Source organism: Bubalus bubalis, chromosome 22, assembly GCF_019923935.1.
Source record: "Bubalus bubalis isolate 160015118507 breed Murrah chromosome 22, NDDB_SH_1, whole genome shotgun sequence".
In the NCBI taxonomy this organism is placed as follows: domain Eukaryota; kingdom Metazoa; phylum Chordata; class Mammalia; order Artiodactyla; family Bovidae; genus Bubalus; species Bubalus bubalis.
The window spans coordinates 35,194,773-35,218,761 of NC_059178.1; the positions used below are offsets into that span (position 1 = coordinate 35,194,773).

A 23,989-nucleotide genomic window follows, 5' to 3' on the forward strand; every position below is an offset into this window, starting at 1 on the left:
AAGGTCATTAACTACAATTGTGTAGTAATGGGTGCTTTATGTCATAATTATTGCCACATATATAGAATCTCTGAGTTTTAACAAGATTTAGACAACAGAACTAGGAGACCATCACCATAATGTTTCTCAGCTGAGATACTAATGCAAAATCAGTGTCTCTCAAACATCTTTAGTAGTGGCCCACAGTTACTTATAAAATCTGGACATCATTCCCCTTAAGCTGCAAAGGAAAGTTTTTCCAAATAATATATTGATTTTAGAGCAGTGCCCTAGAATTGGACAATCTAAGTTCAAATTATATTCTTTTTTATTAGTATAATCATTTCCTTGACTTTGGTCATGTTTTGTAACTGCTCTGAGCTTTGGTCTTCTTATCTATAAAATGAGAATGTTAATACTATTTACTTTTAAAAGCTGTTGTGATTTTATGCATCTATATTTGTGTGAGTATACACACACACACACATGCATATGTGCCTGACAAGTTGCTTCAATGTGTCTGAGTCTTTGTGACCCTATGGATCATAGCCTCCAGGCTTGTCTGTCCATAGGATTCTCCAGGCAAAAATACTGGAGTGGGTTGCCATGACCTCCTTCAGGGGATCTTCCCAACCCAAGGATCGAACCTGAGTCTCTTCTATCTCCTGCATTAGCAGGCAGGTTCTTTGCCACTAGTGCCTGAGAAGCAAGACGTGTATCTATGTGTGTGTGTGTGTATACATGTGTATTTGAGATATATATATATATTTGAGAATGAGAGATACAGATATATGTGGAAGGAGTCAGGCACTGATTCAATAGAGCTATTTTTGTTTGATATTTAGATCAGTTTTTTAGCTTTCTTATTAAGATAATTTCAACCGAATAGTTACAGCTCTAGAGATTATGAATAACTTTTTTTTTTTAATGTTTAGCCATGTAACCCAGTCAGGAACTCTTGAGCCCATGAAAACTGAATGATTAAAATTAAAATGATAGAAGCATATTTTATCATTAAAAACATACTCAAAAAATTATATCCAGTGTACCTATAATCAAAAATCAGTGATATACTGTGTATGGATAAGTATATTTTGTTCTGTAATGTACCAAATTAAAAATAAGTCCCTTCATGTGGGGCTAAGACACTGGCTTTTAAAACTAAAGTTCTTGTACTGCATTTTAATGTAATTCATCAGAGTTTGGAGACCTTAATTCATTCTAAAATGCTAGGTGCTTTCTTGCTGAAAAGAGTGTTTAATTTAATTACTCAGCTTCCAAAAATAGTCAAAATATTTATATTGAACTTTACTGGAGTATGAAATTCTCAATCTGGTGACTCCTTGCAGAAACCACACTTTATAACTTTTAAATGCATCATTCTTCCAACAACAGAACATGGCAAGCACTCTTCTGTTGCCTGTCAAATAGTTTCCCAATTGTTTTGATAAATTTAATTTCAAAAGTTGGAGATCGATGTCTAGAAAAGTTTCTAAATGAACAATTAGTGAATTTATGCAAAGGAGTCTACAGGAGTAGCAACAATATGTTGAATAAAATAGCTTATGAGAGTGTTCTTCAGCATTATGTCAAAATCACTTGTTCAACTCAGTTGTTCTGTTTTCTGTGAGATGTATGTGTGGAGAGGCACTTGTATGGTTATCTGCTTTCCATGTCTGTGCTGACCAAGATTTGCAATTCAAATACCAACCATTGTAATCACAGCTCTGATTCATAACTATAAATTACACTTATACTTTTGTTATTAAACTTTTCTTATTTAAAATGTATTTTACTTAGACTAACTTTCAATGCACGATACTGGATGCTTGGGGCTGGTGCACTGGGACGACCCAGAGGGAGGGTATGGGGAGGGAGGAGGGAGGAGGGTTCAGGATGGGGAACACAGGTATACCTGTGGCGGATTCATTTCGATATTTGGCAAAACTAATACAATATTGTAAAGTTTAAAGATAAAATAAAATTAAAAAAAAATAAGTTAAAATAAATTTTAAAAAAGAAAAAAAAAAGAATAGAATGATTAGATCATTTCTGTGACAGAGTTGACCTTAAAATAACCTCAGCTGTAAGAATGGAATGTATGACAGCAGAAAGCACAGACTGTATGATTCTGGGTACCATCTGAATGTCTCTGAAAATGCAAATGGTGCAATTAAAATAGATGTCTTAGGCTTCTGATCATTTGGATTAGATGTCATTTGGGTCTCCAATTTTAGTCATCTTACTGGACCGTTCAGATCACAAATGATTTTTTATCTTAATTGAAAATATTGTCCCTATGAAAAAGACTCACTCCTCTGAGTGCAACTTGATACTTTATTAAAAAAACAAAAACAAACAAACAAAAACACAAATACAACTTCAAAAGACAATGACTAAAGCTGACAAATATTTTCTACATTGTCACATATAATCACCTAGTTTCTCACATTGATTTTTATTTTCCTACAGACCATGCCAACAGATGTTAATGTGGTATAAATGAACATGTCAATTTTCTCATACCTATGTTGACAAATGTTAAAGAATTCAGCTTAAGAGGGACATGCTATCTGACCATTACCTGTCTTCATCTTTTATATCAAGTTATGGTGTTGCCCATCCAGTGTTTGGTTTTTTATCATAAGGTGGCATTCGGGACAGAATGCAAAACGCAGATATATTATTTTATCCACACCAGCTCTGAAACAGCACTTTCTGTCCACCTTTTGAATGACTGGCAGACCAATGAACCTCCTCTCCTCAAAAGCAAAGGGGAAGAAGGCAGGAGGATTTATTCTCTAGGTGTAGGATTCTTGTCTATTTTGATTTATCAGAAGACCTTTTTTTTTTTTAACTGCTTTAGTACTTTATTATTATTTGAAGGAATCTTTTTTTTTCAGAAATGAGGCATAATTAAAGCTGTTAAAATATCACCATTACAACATACATCACATTTTAATTCACAGCATGTATTTAGGTTGATTTTAGCAAATTGAATGTGTTATATACCTGAGTGACCCTCATTCAGTGGCATCACAAGGTGATCATTCCGTAGAATTATTTTCTGGGGTAACTGCTACAGGATTTGAACTGCATTTTCAGGACAGATCTGAAGAAAATAAAATCATCAGTATTCAAAATGCATATTCCAATGTCACAGAGCTCTTATTTTCCTGTGTGTATTAATACAAGGCACTTTGAAAACCAGCTGGCTGTGAGACAACGTAGATACCATTCCAGGTTGGCATAGTGAACTACACACTGTAGAATGTGAAAATGAAATTAAAGTCACTCAGTCACGTCCAACTCTTTGTGAACCCATGAAACTGTAGCCCACCACACTCCTCTGTCTATGGAATTCTCCAGGCAAGAATACTGAAATGGGTAGCTATTCCCTTCTCCAGAGGTCTTCAAAACTCAGGGATTGAACCCCGGTCTCTTGCATTGTAAGCAACTTCTTTGTCCTTTGAACTACCAGGGAAACCCCTATGGCAATTGTCTTTTTTTTTTTCCTGTATGGACTTTAGTGTTATGGAATACCACTATTTATCACAAGATGCATAGGTGTTTCTGTACTTTTGTCTTGCTCTTAGAATGTTACAAACAGGACTATTTTTGGATCTATGAATGCATTACATTTTTAGTAAAAATCCCTTCTGAGCTGTTTTAGATGCACGCAGTAAAATTTATTAGGCAAAATGTGAGCAGTTTTAGCTTTTTTAACATATGCGTTTGTTCTCTGGAAAGAGTGAAACAAATTTGTGTCATCAGTAATCTTGGCATTGTTGATACTTATCACTTTCATTTACTTTAGCAGCTTTAATGCATTTTTTAACTGTGCTGGGGAAGTCTCTTGTGTTTCTGTAATTGCTACTAAATTTATATATTAATTTAAAATTTGTAATTTGTGACATATCTAGCTATTTCTTTCTCTTTCCTCCCCTATGAAATATTTGTGTTAACTTCTTTTTTTAAATAATTTACTAAGATTGCACAATTCTGTAGGCATAAATTGAAACATATTAAATAAATTAATAATACATATTATATTGTCTTGTTTAATCTAAATGCATATTAAATAATGTCACTTATAAATTCTCCCCTATAAATTCTCCCACTCAGAGAGGTACTTTTGAGAGTCATCAAAAAGGAGTCTTACAAGTGTCTTAAGATTTACTGCAGGTCCACAGGGCACCTTGGTCTCCATTGCTCCCACATCGCTAATGTACTGGGTGCACAGAACCAAACACGAAAAATAGATTGTGGCCGAGTAGGAGGGCCTCCCTCTCTCATTCTGTTTCCTGTTACTGTACCTTAAAGGAGAACTTCAGCAGGACTAGTTTTGCTTTTATTCATTATAACTGTATTTCCTTTGGTCAGTTTTTTTTTTAATTCATTTTATTTTACACTCACCATGCTACATATAATGCTTTCCAGGTGACGATAGTGGTAAAGAACCCACCTGTCAAACCAGGAGATATAAGAGATGCCAGTTAGATCCCTGGGTCAGGAATATCCCCTAGAGAAGGACATGGTAACCACTCCAGTATTCCTGTCTGGAGAACCCCTTGGACAGGTGAGCCTGGCAGACTACAATCTCTAGGGTTGCAAAGAGTCTGACACAACTGAAATGACTTAGCATGCACACACACACAACTGCTACATATAAAACTAACCAATATTCAAAAAGAATATGAAATCCATATTGTCTCTTTCAAGAAACAGCCTATTTACTGGGTCTGTAATACCATGCTTCCCTTTCAAGAAACAGCCTATTTACTGGGTCTATAATACCATGCCTCCCTCTGCAAAAAGAAACATGCCAAGATGTTCCCCAGACCATGTGTAAACAGTATATGTGGTGGCAGTAGAAAAAGTGTTTCTCCTTAAATTTATCCTCATGTCCATACAAATCGAAAGCTTACTTGAAATAGAAAACTTCTCTAAATGATGTCATGTGCAGACCAGCATTTCATCAAGCTACTACTTGATTGTGTAGTTTCTAAAGTATCTAATTTTGATATACAAAATTTATTTTTACACATTTACATTATCTCATGTGACTAAAAACCACATCCACTATTTCTTCAGTTTCTCTCTATATACAAGGATATATACCCTATGTTCTAGATTTTAAAATACATATAATTGTTTGATCTATCTGAAATTGAGTTTTTTTGTGAAGAATATTCTTTTATACAACTCCTGAGCTCTGGTGCCTCAGAGGACTTCCATGGTGGCTCAGATGGTAAAGAATCCACCCTGCCATGCAGGAGACTTGGGTTCGATCCCTGGTTTAGGAAGACCCCCTGGAGAAGGGAATGGCTACCCACTCCAGTATTCTTGCCTGGAGAATTCCATGGACAAGGGAGCCTGGTGGACTACAATTCATAGGGTTACAAAGAGTCAGACATGACTGATTGACTAATATTTTGACTTTGATTTTATATATTAAGTTAGTCATATGCATGTTAGCTACATATTTTTGTTTTGACATACTCCTAGTTCGGTCAGTACTTAGAAATATTTAAATTACAACATTTTATTAATTTTTGTTTAAACCTATATTCTCTTAAACTTTACTTAATAGTCATCATATTTATAAGATAGTTATTAATATTCTTGTTTTAGAATTAGACACTGACATCTAGAAAGATTAATTACTAACAGATTCATTTTTTTATCATTCAAACCCAAGTTGATAGCCTTTATTTTATGCTGCATCCTTTTGTCAAATCTTTGTTAAATATGACTGTATATTATAAAATTTTACTAGTTTTTGTCTATGTATAAAAAGGAATAATAGAAATTTTCTGGAACATGTAAGTGAATATAGCATTTATAGTACTTTAGCAAGTTTTCAGGTTAGAGGTTAATATTACAAAAGTTAATTGATTTCCTATATTCCAATAATAATCAAATTAAATTTAAAATAAAAAATACCATTTAAAATAACACCATAAAATGAAATCTCACTAACCTGATGCAAAAATCTTCAGAACACATGAGAGTAATTAAGATCCAAATAAATGAAAAAAATTATGTTTGTGGATTGGAAGACCTAATATTTTTAAGATATCAGTTGTTCCCAACTTGATCTATAAATTTAATACAATCCCTGCAAGATATTTTGTAGATGTGAACCAAATGATTCATAGTTTATGTAGAAAAGCAAAATATTCAGAATCACTATCAAAACATTTGAAAAAAAAAGAAAAGAAAACTGGAAGACTTGCATTATTTGACTTCAAGCCCAAATATAAATCTACAGTAATCAAGAATATGTGGTATTAGAGAAAGATTCGGAGAAGGCAATGGCACCCCACTCCAGTACTCTTGCCTGGAAAATCCCATGGACAGAGGAGCCTGGTAGGCTGCAGTCCATGGGGTCGCTAAGAGTCGGACACAACTGAGCGACTTCACTTTTACTTTTCACTTTCCTGCATTGGAGAAGGAAATGGCAACCCACTCCAGTGTTCTTGCCTGGAGAATCCCAGGGACGGGGGAGCCTGGTGGGCTGCCGTCTATGGGGTCGCACAGAGTCGGAAACGACTGAAGTGACTTAGCAGCAGCAGAGGAAGATTAGACACATAGATCAATGGAACAAAACAGAGTCCCAAGAAATACACCTACATAGTATATATCCAAATGATCTTTGACAAAAGGGTAAAAGCAATTCAACAGAAAAAGTACAGTCTTTTGAACAATGGTGCTGGACAAATTGGACAATATTATGCAAAAAAAAAATAACCCTTATATACATAACTTACATAGTTTTAGAAAAATTAGCAAAATGGGCCATAAAGATACAGATAAAGCAAAACTATAAAACTTATAGAAGAAAACATAGGGGAAAATCAATCTATGTGACTTTGAATTTGATTATTAGTTTTCAGATACAATACTGAAAGCATGACTCATAAAAAAATAACTAGATGTATTAAAATTAAAAATATCTTCTGTGATAAAGTTACTGTTATGAGAATAACAATTCAAGCCACAGACAAGAAAAAATATGAAAAACACATATCTCATAAATGACTTGTGTTAAAATACAGAAAGAACTCTTAAAACTCACCATAAATGGACAAAAACCCAATTTAAAAATGAGTAAAGTATATGAACAGATATCTCACCAAAGAAGATATACAGAAGGGAAAAAAGAATATAAGATATTCAATATAATTTTTCATTGCTTAGTCTCTAAGTCGTGTCCAACTCTTTTGCAACCCCATGGACTGTAGCCCGCCAGGCTCCTCTGTCCATGGGATTTCCGAGGCAAGAATACTGGAGTGGGTACCATTTCCTTCACCAAAGACATCTTCCGGACACAAAGCTCAAAACCACCTCGCCTGTAGTGGCAGGTGAATTGTTTACTGCTGAAACATTAGAGAAATACAAATTCAAACAGTGAGATGCCTCTATAAACTTACCGGAATGGTTAAAATTCACTCCTCGCAATTTATTTTAACCCACAGAGGATGACATTAGCAGTTGTTGAGTATGCAAACAATAGCACCTCTTCTTTATTGAATGCGGAAGTGTAAAAAGGTACAAGCACTTTGGAAGACAGTTCGGCATCTTTTTACAGAGTTAAACATATTTTTTCCATGTTATTCAGCAACTGAGCTCCAAGATATTTACACCATTGATCTGACAACTTATATTCACACAAAATTTTACATGTGAATGCTTATAGCAGCTTTATTCATGATTGCTACAAACTGGAACCATTGTGATCTCCTTAATATATGAATAGATAATAGTACATGAAGTATAGTCTGTATAATGGAATAATATTCAGTGATTTTTAAAAATGAATTGTCAAGACACAAGAATATAGATAAATCTTAAATGCATATTGCTAGGTGAATGAAGCCACATTCTATATCATATCAATTATAAGATATTCTGGAAGAGGCAAAGCTATAAGGATAGTAAAAAGATTAGTGGATGAATGCAGTTCAGAGGGAGTAGAAAAAAAGGAGGTTTAAAGTTAAGTGACACTGTCTTTACCAGCCTAATAATCCCAGTTTGATAACAAGTTACAAAGTGCTTTTATAACAACATCATTAGCATTCCTTAACATGGAAATAGGGTTTATAAAATCATAATTCATGAATTATTTTCATGCAAATTGCAACATTATCTGTCAGCCAGATATGAAATAAATTCAGTTTACATATAGTTGAATTTGAGTGCAATTTTTAAATAAAATTTAAAATGAACACATGTATACCTGTGGCGGATTCATTTTGATATTTGGCAAAACTAATACAGTTATGTAAAGTTTAAAAATAAAATTAAAAAATAAATAAATAAATAAATAAAATAAAGCACAGTATAATTACTTAGGACAGTTAACTTACCTAAAGTTGTTTGTCCTTGTTCAGTTGCTAAGTCGTGTCTGACTCTATGTGACCCCATGGACTGCAGCACTCCAGGCATCCCTATAAGTTGCTTAGAAAATGAAAAAGCCATTATGAAAACACCAGAGAAGATTACACACACACACACACACAAGGGGAAATAAGACTATTAAAAGAAAGTTTGAACCATAAAAACCAGAAAGTAGGTGTGAGAATGAATAAAGATATGGAAAGGTATGGAAAGATATGGAAAAGATACAATATGGATATGGAAAGATACAATAAATTGTCACAAGAATCAGAATAATATAATTCGTGTAAATAGAGCAAATAATTTCTTCATAATGCAGTTGAGAAGAGTTAAAACTATAAAACCTTTAGCAGAAAACATTGGAATAAATTTTTATGACCTTGGACTTGGCAATAGATTTTTATATATGACTCCAAACCTAATTGACAAAAGTGATTAAAAGGAAAAGTTAAGATTCATCAGAATTGAAAAACTTCCATATTTCAAAAATATTATAAAGAAACTGAAAAAACAACCCACGGGTTGAGAGAAAATACTTGCAAATCATGTATTAATATATTGTGAATTATACCTGTTATAAAAAGAAATTCACTAAAAAAGACTAGTTTTGTATATTTATACTCCTTATCAAAAGTAGAATTTTCATTATACTTTGAATTCAAAGAAACTCTTTATAATATACTATGAGAAACTTTAAACACATAGTCTTGTCAGTTCAACTCTTGACTCTTTAAGACTGAGGGTAATTTTTAAATTTTTGTCCACCTATATTCCATCCAACACGAATCCCTGCTGATACTGTATAATAGAGTAGCTTGAAGAGTTTTAGATTTTAGGAGAAAACATCTTATCCAACTTGCCAGAAGGAAAGGCAGTGAACACTCTGATTCCCAAACCGAATAACTATCAAATGTGACATATGCTCATGTTGGACCCACTGTCTCTTTGGTAACAGTGCATCTTGAACTTACTAGCATGAAACAAAGAATGATTTCTGATGAGATATTTGTGACACTCAACTGCTCTTGTCAACCTTACAGCACGAGTTTCATGACGCCTGGGTGCATGCTAAGTCGCATCAGTCATGTCTCACTCTTGGCTACCCTATGGACTGTATGTAGCTTGCCAGGCTCCTCTGTCCATGCGGAGTCTCCAGGCAAGAATACTGGAATAGGTTGCCATGCTTTCTTCCTCTTAGTCTCCTGCATTGGCAGGTGGTTTCTTTACTGCTAGTGCCACCTGGGAAGCCCAGTTTCTTATAGGGCGTGGTAAAACAAAAACAAAAACAAAAACAAAAAAAAACCTCTCACATAACTGATTCTATGCACATTCTCTAGTCAAATTTGACCTATATCTGCATGCTTAGCTAATTTATACTGTGCATTGAATTTAGACTTTTTTAAAAATAAAGATTTTAAAGTGACCATCTAATCTGAGCCGTGTAGGTTACTATAAAGAAATGAGAAACAGAACTATGAAATGATATACCCACAGCTTAAATCTGTGTAGCAGAAATATCAGGCATCATCTTAGGTTTCTGAGTTTCTCTCCTTCTGTTATTCCCAAGCATGTCCTTTTTAGCAATTCTCCCTGCTTAGTTCTGCTTAATCAGTTGAAATTTGACAGAAATTACACTCATATAGTTTTTGGTTGTTATTGAGAAATAAAACCATTTGTAAGCCATGTGTATTTCTAATACCAGCTACAGTCCCTGGGGCCACGAGGAGTCAGACATAACTGAGTGACTGAGCACACACACACATTCTAACATTTAATAAATAAAATATCAATAAAGTATATTTATAAACAAGAAAAAGTATACTCGAAGTGGTTAGGTATTGTACAAGTAAAAATTGACCCTCAAAGTTATTGCCTAAATGTTATTATGGTCACACAGTTTTTAGCTGAGAGTTAGAAACTGTCCTCCCATCATCCAAGTCTTATGGATAGACTCCTACTTATTATATGTCACTAGCTCATGGAACTTAGAGAATTCCCGGTCTACTGTAATTTAACATAAGTATGAAAACTCTTTGTCTTGCTTGTTTGAAGATGTTAGTCACCATTAAGAACAAGCTCCAGAGAACAAGATGGCAGAGGAGTAGGTGGACATGGACTACATCTCTCTCCATGGATACATCAGAAATACATGTTCAGACACAGAAGTGCACGCAGAACACCATCTGAGAATGGACAGGAGTACCTGACCAGTGGAAAAGAACATACAGAAACACGCAAAACTTGGTAGGATGAAGGAACTAGGAGGGAAAACAGGAGTGTTAGTAGGACTGGACCTGCCCTCAGCGGGTGGGCGAACTGAAGCAGGAGTCCGATCCCAACAGCAGGGCAATTGTCTGAGTCAGAGGAGAAACATTTAAGGCTGAGAGTGAAACAGCTGATCTGTGGCAGCCTAAATGGGATGAGAATTAGACAGTCATTGCCGCAGCCATACATACCCGTGACAGGAACGCTGGTCTTCTGGAATGTGCAGCGGCTGGGAGCTGGAGTTTAGGGATTGTGGAGTAATCCCAGGGCAAGGGCAGCTGTTGACTGCAGAAAGATGGATTGAGGGGATGTGAGGGAGGAGATCGTGGTGGGAAATGCCGGTGGAGGAAAGCCGGGCAGCCATGGAAGCAAGGCGGTATTGCTGAGTCACATGGAGTGGGTGGAGCCATCACCATAGCCTCTCTCTCCCCACATGTCAGCATGGGCGGCTGAACAATAGAGAGGCTGGCCCATCAAATGCCTGACGCACTGAATTACAGAGCAGGACCCTACCCAGGGTGCCCCTTTAAGTGCCTGAGGCGCCAATCTACAGAGTAGGACTCCAGCCAGGAAGGGGCCATCTATGTGCCTGAGGCACTGAACAACAGAGAAGGATCCCAGACAAGGGAACCTTCATAAGTCCCTGAATGGGTGGAGCTACAGAGAAAGACCGGCCAAAGAGGCCTTCAGATTGCCAGCTACAAGAGGCTTGAAAAAAACGGATAGGGCCATAACTCCTGCAGTGGAGGGAGTCCCTGTCCCTGCACACTTGGAGCCACCATGGTCCCCACAAGACAAGCAGCTGTGCCACCTTCACGCTCAACTCTCACTGGGGCAGAACTGCCACAGGCAAAAAAGGTTTTGCTTCTATGCGTGCGGGATTGCTTCGGTAGTGTCCGACTCTGCTACCCTGTAGACTGTGGCCTGCCATGTTTCTCTGTCAGAGTGGGGGTTCTCCAGGCAAGAATACTGTAGAGTATTGGCCAATACTGGTTGACATACCCTTCTAGAGCACTATATTTCCTGCTGCCCTAGCCGCCAACTCCCCTGAGTGCCTGATGCTGCCAGAACGCCTGCAACCCAAGCAGCTGCACCACTTCCACACCTGGCCCTCTCAGGGGCAAACCCAAGTCCTCCAGGGCAGCCTCAGGAGCAAACCCCAGTGGATGGCCAACATGTAGAGGTGGAAATAAAACCACAATTGAAACCCAGGGGCAGTGTGGCTAAGGAAGAATACCCAAAATCTTCCCACCAGCTGTACAAACTGCAGGTTAAATCCACACAATCAAATAAGCTGACTCCGTGTCTATGGAATATATAAAAGCCCATTTAGAGCTCCCACAAAAGAAAACTCACTAGCTCTGATAGCTGTGGATATTGGAGTTAAGAACACAGGAGTAGGATCAGATTAGAATCTGAGCTGCCCCCACAGCAGGTTCAGAGAGCAGCCCAGTATTGGAGGGCATCCTAGGGAGGTAAGGCAGACTATGACTCCCAGCCAGGGAAAGGACTCAAACAGCAGTGACTCAAGAAAAACATTTATTTTCTTATTTTTTTTACATGTTCTATAGATACTTTTGGATTTTTTTTTCTTTCTGTTTTCCTCGTTTCTCTCTCTCTTTCTAATTTAAAATTTTTAATTATTTAAACCTATTATATTTTTTCAACATTTATTCCTTTGTTTGCCTTTCCAATTGTTCTTCTCTCCTTGCAGTTAATCTTTAATGTGTATAAATCTTCTTTGTCTACCTCTATGTAACTTTACATATCTATTCTTTCTTTCTTTCCTTTCCTCTCAGCATATTTGTTAGCTTTGTTTTCATTGCTTTATTCTCCACTTGGCACCTTGCTTTAGTTTTGTTTTCCAGTTTGTGCTTAAGTTAGTTTTGTTCTTAACTGGTAAATATAATTTTTGATTTCCTTTGTTTGCCAGGTCAACCTCTTGTACTTTATTTTTGTTGGACTGTTTTGACTTTGCTCATGGGTGTATATGTATATGTGTATAGTCTATTATTTTAGTTATTATTTGCCTGACTTTGTAACTGCCATTTGTCTGGAGTTTATCTTTGGTTTCTCATTTTTGGATATTTGTTTTAATCTCACTTAATGCCATAACAAACCACTGTGGAATCTTTGTTCCTGACCAGAGTTCAAGCCCTCAGCCGTTGGAGTGGGAGCACTAACTCCAAGACCCTATACTACTAGAGAACAACCCCAGGGAGTATCAAATTTTGAGAACTCACACAAAGGAAACCACTTGAAAACAAGACCCAGCATCACCCAAACACCAGTAACACCATGTGCAGGACACCTCAACTAAACAGCAAACAAAACAAAAATACAAACCCAGTCATCAGCAAGCAGGATTGCCACTCACTCAGCCTTGCCTATCAGAGGAAAACAAGAAAACAAACAAACAAACTCAGCACAATTCTCATCCTATACAAAGCTAACACAAATCAGTGGATCAACCTTAGAAGGGAAGAAGCCAAAAGGAAGAAAAAATTCAACCTTCTTCAAGGAAAGAATTCAACTGTCCTTGAAGCCTGGAAAAAGGAGACCTCAAACATAATAACTTACAAAAAATAATAATGAAAAGGAAGAGAAATACTGCACAAATGAAGGAACAAACTAGAAACACAGAAGTCCAAATAAAGAAGGGGAAATACGCAAATTATCTGAAAAAGAATTCAGAATAATGATATTAAGATGATCAAAAACCCTGAAAACAAAATGGAGAAAATACAAGAATCAATTAACAAAGACCTAGAATAATTAAAGAATAAACATACAGAGACAAACAACACAATTATTAAATTAAAAATACTTTAGAAGACATCAATATTAGCAAATCTGAAGCAGAAGAACAAATCAGTAAGCTGGAAGATAAAATGGTGGAAATAATTTAAGAGCAAAATAAAATGAAAAGAATGAAAAGAGCTGAGGACAGCCTCAGAGACCTCTGGGACCATATCAAGCACACCAACATTTGAATTATAGGGGCCCCAAAAGAAGAAGAGAAAAAGAAAGGGTATGAGAACATTTTTGAAGAGATTATAGTTAAAAATTTCCCCAAAAAGGAAAGGAAATAGTCAATCAAGTCCAAGAGGCACAAAGAGCCCCATACAGGATAAACCCAAGTAAAACATGCCAAAACACATACTAATCAAACTAACAAAGACTAAATACAAAGAAAGAATATTAAAAGCAGCAAGGGAGAAGCAGTAAGTAACATACAAGGGAATACCCATACATTTAACAGCTCATCTTTCAGCAGAAACTCTGTAGCCTGGAAGGGAATGGCAGGATATATTTCAAATACTGAAAGGGAAAAATCTACAACCAATATTACTGTACACAGCAAGGATCTCATTCAAAATTGATGGAGAAATAAAAAGCTTTTCAGATAAGCAAAAGTTAAGAGAATAGAGTACCACCAAACTAGCTTTACAACACATGTTAAAAGGACGTATATAGTCAAGAAATACAACAAAGGAAAAAAGTTCTGCAAAATCAACCCCAAACAATTAAGAAAATGGTAATAGGAACATATATATCAATAATTACTTTCAAGGTAAATGGATTAATGCTCCAACCAAAAGACACAGACTGGCTGAATGGATACAAAAAAACCAGACCTATATATATATATATATATATATATATGCTATCTAAGAGAAACCACTTCAGACCTCAAGACATAGACTTAAAGTGAGATGATGGAAAAATATATTCCATGCAAATGGGAAGCAAAAGAAAGCTGGAGTAGCAATCTTCATATAAGACAAAATAAATGTTAAAATAAAAAAGATTACAAAAGATAAGGAAGGACACTACATAATGATGAAGGGATCAATCCAAGAGGTAGACATAACAATTGTAAATATCTATGCACCGCCCCCCCCCAAAAAAAAGAAATGCCAAAAAGCAAAATGGCTGTCGGGGGAGGCCTTACAAATAGCTGTAAAAAGAAGAGAAGTGAAAAGCAAAGGAGAAAAGGAAAGACATATCCATTTGAATGCAGAGTTCCAAACAATAGCAAGGAGAGATAAGAAAGCCTTCCTCAGTGATCAATGCAAAGAAATAGAGGAAAACAATAGAATGGGAAAGACTAGGGAGCTCTTCAAGAAAATTAGAGATACCAAGGGAACATTTCATGCAAAGATGGCACAATTAAGGTCAGAAATGGTATGGACTTAACAGAAGCAGAAGATATTAAGAAGAGATGGCAAGAATACATGGAAGAACTATACAAAAAAGATCTTCACAACCCAGATAATCACAATGGTGTGATCATTTACCTAGAGCCAGACATCCCGGAATGTGAAGTCAAGTGGGCCTGGGAAGCATCACTACAAACAAAGCTAGTGGAGGTGATGGAATTCCAGTTGAGCTATTTCAAATCCTAAAAGATGATGCTGTGAAAGTGCTGCACTCCATATGCCAGCAAGTTTGGAAAACTCAGCAGTGGCCACAGGACTGGAAAAGGTCAGTTTTTATTCCAATCCCTAAGAAACGCAATGCCAAAGAATGTTTAAACCTCTGCACAATTGCACTCATTTCACATGCTAGTAAAGTAATGCTCAAAATTGTCAAGCCAGGCTTCAGCAATATGTGAACCATGAACTTCCAGATGTTCAAGCTGGATTTAGAAAAGGCAGAGGAACCAGACATCAAATTGCCAAAATCTGTTAGATCATCAAAAAAGCAAGAGAGTTCCAGAAAATAACATTTATTTCTGCTTTATTTATTATGACAAAGCCTTTGACTGTGTGGATCACAATAAACTGTGGAAGATTCTTCAAGAGATGGGAATACCAGACCACCTGACCTGCCTCTTGAGAAACCTGTATGCAGGTCAGGAAGCAACAGTTAGAACTGGACATGGAACAACAGACTGGTTCCAAATAGGGAAAGGAGTACGTCAAGGCTGTATTTTGTCACCCTGCTTATTTAACTTATATGCAGAGTACATCATGAGAAACGCTGGGCTGGAGGAAGTACAAGCTGGAATCAAGATTGCCAGGTGAAATATCAATAGCTTCAGATATGCAGATGACACCACCCTTATGGCAGAAAGTGAAGAGGAACTAAAAAGCCTCTTGATGAAAGTGAAAGAGGAGAGTGAAAAAGTTGGCTTAAAGCTCAACATCAGAAAACTAAGATCATGGCATCCAGTCCTGTTACTTCATGGGAAATAGATGGGAAAACAGTGGGAACAGTGACAGGCTTTATGTTTTGGGGCTCCAAAATCACTGTAGATGGTGACTGCAGCCATGAAATTAAAAGACGCTTACTCCTTGGATAGAAAGTTATGACCAACCTAGACAGCATGTTAAAAAGCAGAGACATTACTTTGCCAACAAAGGTCCGTCTAGTCAAAGCTATGGTTTTTCCTGTGGTCATGTATGGATGTGAGAGTTGGACTATAAAGAAAGCTGAGAGCTGAAGAATTGATGCTTTTTAACTGTGGTGTTGGAGAAGACTCTTGAGAGTCCCTTGGACTGCAAGGAGATGCAACCAGTCCATCCTAAAGGAAATCAGTCCTGAATATTCGTTGGAAGGACTGATGCTAAAGCTGAAACTCCAATACTTTGGCCACTTGATGGGAAGAACTGACTCATTTGAAAGGACCCTGATGCTGGGAAAGATTGAAGGCGGGAGGAAAAAGGGTTGACAGAGGATGAGATGGTTGGATGGTAACATGGACTCAATGGACGTGAGTTTGAATAAACTCTGGGTGTTGGTGATGGACAGGGAAATCTGGCATGGTGCAGTCCATGAGGTTGCAAAGAGCCAGACATGACTGAGTGACTGAACTGTACTGACTGAACTGATGCACCCAACATAGGAGCACCTCAATACATAAGACAAACACTAACAGATATAAAAGGAGACATTGACAGTAACACAGTAATAGTAGGAGACTTTAACACCCTACTCACACCAATGGCAGATCATCAAAACAGAAATTTAATAAAGAAACACAAGTCTTAAATGATACATTAGATGAGATGGATCTCATTGATATCTTCAGCACATTCCATCGAAATGCAGAAGAATACACCTTCTTCTCAAGTGCACCTGGAGCATTCTCCATGATCGACCACTCTTTGGGTCACAAATGAAACTTCAGTAAGTTTAAGAAAATTGAAATCATTATCAAGCATCTTCTCTGACCACAATGCTATAAGACTAGATATCAATTACAAGGAAAAACAGAGTAAAAAACACAAACACATGGAGACCAAACATGTTTCTAAATAACCAACTTGTTACTGAAGAAATCAAATAATTTCAAGAAACAGATGACAATGAAAACACAACTCAAAACCTATGTGATGCAGCAAAAGCAGTTCTAAGACGTTCTAAGAGGGAAGATTATAGCAATGCAATCCTACCTCAAGAAACAAGAAAAACATTCAACAGACAATATAACTTTATACCTAAAACAACTGTAAAAGAAGAAGAAGAACAACAACAAAAAGCCCAAAATTAGTAGAAGGAAAGAAATCATAAAGCATTGAGCAGAAATAAATGAAAAACACCAATACAGTATACTAATGCATATATATATGGAATTTAGAAAGATGGTAACGATAACCCTGTATGTGAGATAGCAAAAGAGACACAGATGTATAGAACAGTCTTTTGGACTCTTTGGGAGAGGGCAAGGGTGGGATGATTTGAGAGAATGGCTTTGAAACATGTATATTATCATATGTGAAATGAATCGCCAGTCCAGGTTCGATGCATGAGACAGGGTGCTCAGGGCTGGTGCACTGGGATGACCTAGAGGGATGGTATGGGGAGGGAGGTGAGAGGGGGGTTCAGGATGGGGAACACATGTACACCCATGGCTGAGTCATGTCAATGTATGGCAAAACCAATACAATATGGTAAAGTAATTAGCCTCCAATTAAAATAATAAATAAAATTTTAAAAAAGAAATAAATGAAAAAGAAATGAAAGAAACAATAGTAAATATTAATAAAACTGAAAGCTGGTACTTTAAAAAGCTAAAAAAAAATAATATTGACAAACCTTTAGCCAGACTCATCAAGAAAAAAGAGAGAAGAATCAAATCAACAAAATCAGAAATGAAAAAGGAGCAGTTGCAACAGACAATGCATAAATACAAAGGATTATAAGAGACTATTATGAACAACTATATGGCAATAAAATAGATAGAAATTGACAGACTCTTAGAAAAGTTCAATCTTCTAAGACTTAGCCAAGAAAAAATAGAAATTATGAACAACCCAATTACAAGCAGTGAAACTGAAGCTGTGATCAAAAATCTCCCCAAAAAACAAAAGCTCAGGACCAGATGGCTTCACAGGAGAATTCAGAAATTCACAGGATAAAACATTTAGAGAAGAGCTAATGCCTATCCTTCTAAAACTCTTTCAAAAAATTGCAGAGTAAGGAACACTTCCAAATTCATTCTATGAGGCCACCATCACCCTGATACCAAAACCAGACAAAGACAACACACAAGAATAGAAAACTACAGGCCAATATCACTGATGAAGATAGATACAAAACTCGTCAATAAAATTTTAGCAAACAGAATTCAGCAACACATCAAAAAACTGATAACACCATGATCAAGTTGGGTTTATTCCAGGGATGCAAGGATTCTTCAATATACACAAATCAGTCAATGTGATACACCATATTAACACTGAAAGATAAAAACCGTATGATCATCTCAACAGATGCAGAAAAAGCCTTTGACAAAATTCAGTGTCCTTTTATGATTAAAACTCTTCAAAAAGTGGGCATAGAAGGAACTTACCTCAACATAGTAAATGCCATATATGATAAACCTACAGCAAACATTATTCTCAATGGTGAAAAACTGAAAGCATCCCCCCCAAGATCAGGAACAAGAAAGGGTGTCCACTTTCACCACTATTATTCAACATAGTTCTGGAAGTCCTAGCTACAGCAATAAGAGAATAAAAAGAAATAAATAAAAGGAATCCAGATAGAAAAAGAAGTAAAGCTCTTACTGTTTGCAGATGGCATGCTACTGTACACAGAAAACCCTAAAGAAAGTATCAGAAAATTACTAGAGTTAATCAGTATTTTAGCAAAGTTGCAGGATATAAAATCAATACACAGAAATTGCTTGCATTTCTATATACTAACAATGAAAAAATCAGAAAAAGAAATTAAGGTATCAATACCATTCACCATTGCCACAAAAAGAATTAAATATCTAGGAATAAACTTACCTAAGGAGACAAAAGAACTGTATACAGAAAATTATGACACTAATGAAAGAAATCAAAGATTGCATAAACAGATGGAGAGATATTTCATGTTCCTAGTTAGGAAGAACCAATATTATGAAAATGAATGTCCTACCAAATGCAATCTACAGATTTAATGTGATCCCTATCAAATTACCAATAGCATTTTTCACAGAACTAGAAAAAAAAATTCACTATTCATATGGAAACACAAAAGACTCTGAATAGCCAAAGCAGTCTTGAGAAAGAAGAATGGAGCTGGAGGAATCAACCTTCCTGACTTCAGATTATACTACAAAGCTGCAGTCATCAAGACAGTATGGTACTGGCACAAAAACAAAAATATAGACCAATGGAACAAGATAGAAAGCCCAGAAATAAATCCATTCACCTATGGGTAACTTATTTTTGACAAAGGAGGCAAGACTATACAGTGGGACAAAGACAGCACCTTCAATAAATGGTGCTGGGAAAACTGAACAGCTACATGTAAAAGAATGAAATTAGAACACTTCCTAACACCACACACAAAGATAAACTCAAAATGGATTAAAGACCTAAATATAAGACCAGAAAATATAAAACCCTTAGAGGAAAACATAGGCAGAATACTCGATGACTTAAATCAAAGCAAGATCCTCTATGACCCACCTCCTACAGTAATGGAAATAAAAACAAAAGTAAATAAGTGGGACCTGATTAAACTGAAAAGGTTTTGCACAGCAAAGGAAACTATAAGCAAGGTGAAAAGACAACCCTCAAATAGGAGTAAATAATAGCAATTGAAACAATTGGCAAAGGATTAAATTCCAAAATATACAAGCAGCTCATACAACTCAATACTAGAAAAACAAACAACCCAATCAAAAGGTGGGAAAAAGACCTAAACAGACATTTCTCCAAAGAAGCCATACAGATGGCTAACAAACACATGAAAAGATGCTGAACGTCACTCATTATTAGAGAAATGCAAATCAAAACTACAATGATATATCACCTCACATGGGTCAGAATGGCCCTCAACAAAAAGTCTACAAACAATAAATGCTGGAGAGGTTGTGGAGAAAAGGGAACACTCTTGAACTCTTGGTGGGAATGTAATTTGTTACAGCCATTATGGAAAATGGTATGGAGATTCATTAAAAAACTAGGAATAAAACACCATATGAGCCAGCAATCCTACTACTAGGCATATACCCTGAGGAAACCAAAATTGAAAGAGACACATGTATCCCATTGTTCTTTGCAACACTATTTACAATAGCTAGAACATGGAAGCAACCTAGATGTCCACCAACAGATGAATGGATAAAAAAAGTTGTGGTACATATACACAATGGAATATTAATCAGCCATAAAAAGGAACACATTTGAGTCAGTTCTAATGAGGTGGATGAACTAGAGCCTATTATACTGAGTGAAGTGAGTCTGAAAGAGAAAGATAAAGACCATATTCTAACACATATATACAGTATCTAGAAAAATGGGACTGAAGAATTTATTTAGAGGGCAACAATGGAGAAACAGACATAAAGAACAGACTTATGGACATGAGGAGAGAGAGGAGAGGGTGAGATGTATGAAAAGAGTAACATAGAAACTTATATTACCATATGTAAAATAGATAGCCAATGGGAATTTGCTGTATGGCTCAGGAAACTCAAACAGGGGAGGGAGATGGTAGGGAGTTTCAAAACGGAGGGGATGTATTTATACCTATGGCTGATTCATGTTGAGGTTTGACAGAAAACAGCAAAACTCTATAAAGCAACTATCCTTCAATAAAAAATTTAAAAAATAAATAAATAAAATTTTCCGTTAAAAAAAAAAAAGGAAAGAACAAGCTTCAAGGCATAAGCAGTTCCCATATGATTATTGTAGAGTCAGGTTGGTGCAATTATGAGAAAGGAAATCATGCAAAACTTAACCTTACAAAATTGAGTGTTCCAGGTTGATTGACTCTGAAACATCAAAAATAATAATAGAAAAATTTTGTCACAGTAGGAACTTGTTTATGAAAATGTCAGTGTATGTCCCATGTTGCTTTTGCATAACTGTTGCATTTCAGATTTGTTCACTGAACAAGCTAATTCAACAGACAAGTTGTCATTAAATTTCACTGGTGGGAGGCATATAAGACTTGCAGGCTTTTAATAGTTCAAACATTTCATCAGCCATCATTTTAAAGACTTTACCACATGTATTAGTCATTTACAATATAAAAGCAATATCAGTACAATTATATTGAAATTTGTTTCTTAACCCTTCATTCACAAGTAAAATTTTAGAGAAGGCATTTCAATTGTGATTTTTTAAATTATTACTCTAGTATTTGCTCTAAAATATAATTCTGGTAGATACTAAATAAGCATTAAGCCAAGATAATTCTACTGTTGCTATGTACATAAAAATTCCAGATCAAAGCAGAATAAAGAACTTAATATAAAGTACCATGTTTTGGTTTTATTTTCTAACATCTTAAAAATGAAATGTATATGATTACCATTTACTTTTTTGTGTCTTTTTTTAACACCCTAAAATATAACAAAATGCATTCTTTTCAACACACATATTTCTTAGTAATGATTAGCATTAATTCCCAAAATTCAGAGAAAATACTATAGAAAATATTTTTCGAAAAAGCTCTCTTAACATGTAACCAGCAAGTGCATGACTTATTATTTTTGAATGAATGATGTCCATGTATACATCCTCTTGTTTTAAAGGGTTTTAATAATTGTTATGCCCTTTAAAAATACTTCACCAGGAAAGAAAAAAGTCATTTTTCAATAGTTAATCTTGGAATATGGCAAGTAGAACCAGATTATTATTGTTCACCCTCCCTTCAACTTCCAAATCTAATGCGTCTCTAAGCTGAGCAGTGGGGGTGAACATAAGATGACTGGATAAGAGTTAGTTCAAAGTCGTTTGGGCTGTGGAGATAGAACTGTAGCTAGGCTTCCTTCTTTGTGAAACTTATGTTTGTGGTCACACTTATGTCAATTTAACATACGAGAATAAGATATAAATACATATTCATATTTTACCTTCATCCCATTGGACTTCTGCTTGTCATTGAACTTGTTTTACCCAGTGAAGTTTGTGTGGAAGTGATTTATTCTCTTTCAAAAAAGAAACCTTAAGATTCAGGGTGTATTTTGGTGTTTTTCTTTTTTTTCCCCTCTTCCAAAATTTCATATACATACTTTTCAGTCAGTCTAAGCCCCAAGGTAAAGTCAATGTAGAGAAAAAGATGAGGCCAACCCTCAATGGAGGTTTGCAGGAGTGAGAATGAAACTTTTTGCCTTTCCAAACTAAATGAGGTTTTAGACCAATAAAGTAAAATATGTCATTCAGTCTATAAGAACCATATTTCTGGAGTTTCATTTTATTTTATCCTTAATTTTGGCCACTGGTAAGACTATTTGCAACCCAAAATTACTCAAATTGCTAGAATCTTCAGTGGAAAAAAAATGGGGAGATGGATCCTACCCATTGTGACCTGCTGCTGCTGCTGCTGCTAAGTCCTGGGACCAGACAAATGTTGAAAATATCTCAAAATTTGAATCTATGAGATTAAAAATGTAAAGGACTCTTAAAGCTGCAGGAAGGAGTTCATTAAGATTGTTCAAACACATTGTTAAAACTATTAAAACATATTCCATCTCTACTAAAAATGCAAATTATTTATTTAAGCATTGTTTAAAATAATTGTCTTTAACTTTTTCTGAACTCATCTTAAATATTTATGCTGTCAGCTAGTCCAAGGGTCTATTCTAATGCTTTCCCTTAAATGAATCTCTGACAATCTCTATACTATCTGCATAGCCCTGAGTTTCAGAATTTAATTGAATTGGATTAGTCTCCAACACTGTGTGTGTCTACATAAAGACTATACTCACTTCTGCTTGCCCCGTATTATAGATGACAGTATGCTGCATAGCACAGAGGTAATGATGGGACCTTTGCTTACCCACACCTATCAGCCACATTTCCATCCAAAACTTTCTGGCTTTGAGGTCAGAATATTTGTAACAACTGGGAGAATATTTAAGAAATCTGTTCCAAATATTCTGTTGTGATTTCCAGCTACATTTTTAAATAAGAAAGAATTTTTTTGGTTTACCTTTTCCCCATCAATTTATAATCTCCATAGATGTTTATCAATACATTCACATGCGTAAAACAGAAGAGTACATTATTTTTATCATGAAGATTCTTTTAAAATTAATCGTTTCAAACCACAAAATAGACTATTGAAATACAATAAACTGTGATTCATCTACTAGAGTCTGCTTGTAACTATACAATCTTATGAGCTATTCTATAATTTAATAAGAATAGTATTAATTTGAAATTGATTATTATTAATCCATTGTGTTCATCTGGAGGGGCTATCTCAAAGATGTTAAATTAGAGACTTATCTTTTATCAAATTAAAGACAGCTTGGAAACTGGCTTTTCTTGCAGAATATCTTGGCTGAGCTCCTGCAGAGGAGAATTTACCAAAAGACCAAGTCAGTTAAAATTTTATTTTTAACTAAAGACATCGGTCTACAAAAAAATAAGTAAATGAATGTGTATATCTATAAGCATGCATACATATATAAAATCATGCTAACATACATTTTAGTTGTGATATGCTAAAAAGATATTCAGTATTCCAATAGAAACTATTATTTCCCTATCACTTCTGAAAAGGGTGCAGAGTTATAAAACCAATTTACAGATTATGACCAGTAAAATGAGTTGACAGGCTCCTGTGTGTCAGAGTAGGGAAAGAATATGTAGTTAGTCACTGGGTTTGGGAGCTCAGAAGGTGATTTTGACTGTTGTTTCCTTTGTTTGGATAATAGGAGAAAGGACAGTTTCATGGTCTCTGCAAAATGGAAAGATAACTCTCAAAAGATCCTGTGGCCCTTTATTCACTGCTGTATCTCAGCATGTACTACAAATGCTTCCTTGAAATTCTGATATATTAAGAATAGGCTATTCTAATACTTTCAAGCACTAGAGAACCCTGGGATTTGCATCCACCATTGTCTGCTGGTTTTCAGTACAAGTATGCAGAAGAAAGAAGT

General features: G+C 35.7%; 1 long non-coding RNA gene across 1 annotated transcript; it reads right to left on the minus strand.

The window, feature by feature from the left end:
• Nucleotides 1-2,914: 2,914 nt before the first annotated feature.
• On the minus strand, nt 2,915-8,414 carry LOC123331250. Its single transcript, XR_006547808.1, has 2 exons — nt 8,352-8,414; nt 2,915-3,091 (listed from the first exon to the last, which is right to left on the minus strand). It is a non-coding gene; the product is annotated as an uncharacterized LOC123331250 (long non-coding RNA).
• Between the last annotated feature and the right edge of the window lie 15,575 nt (nt 8,415-23,989).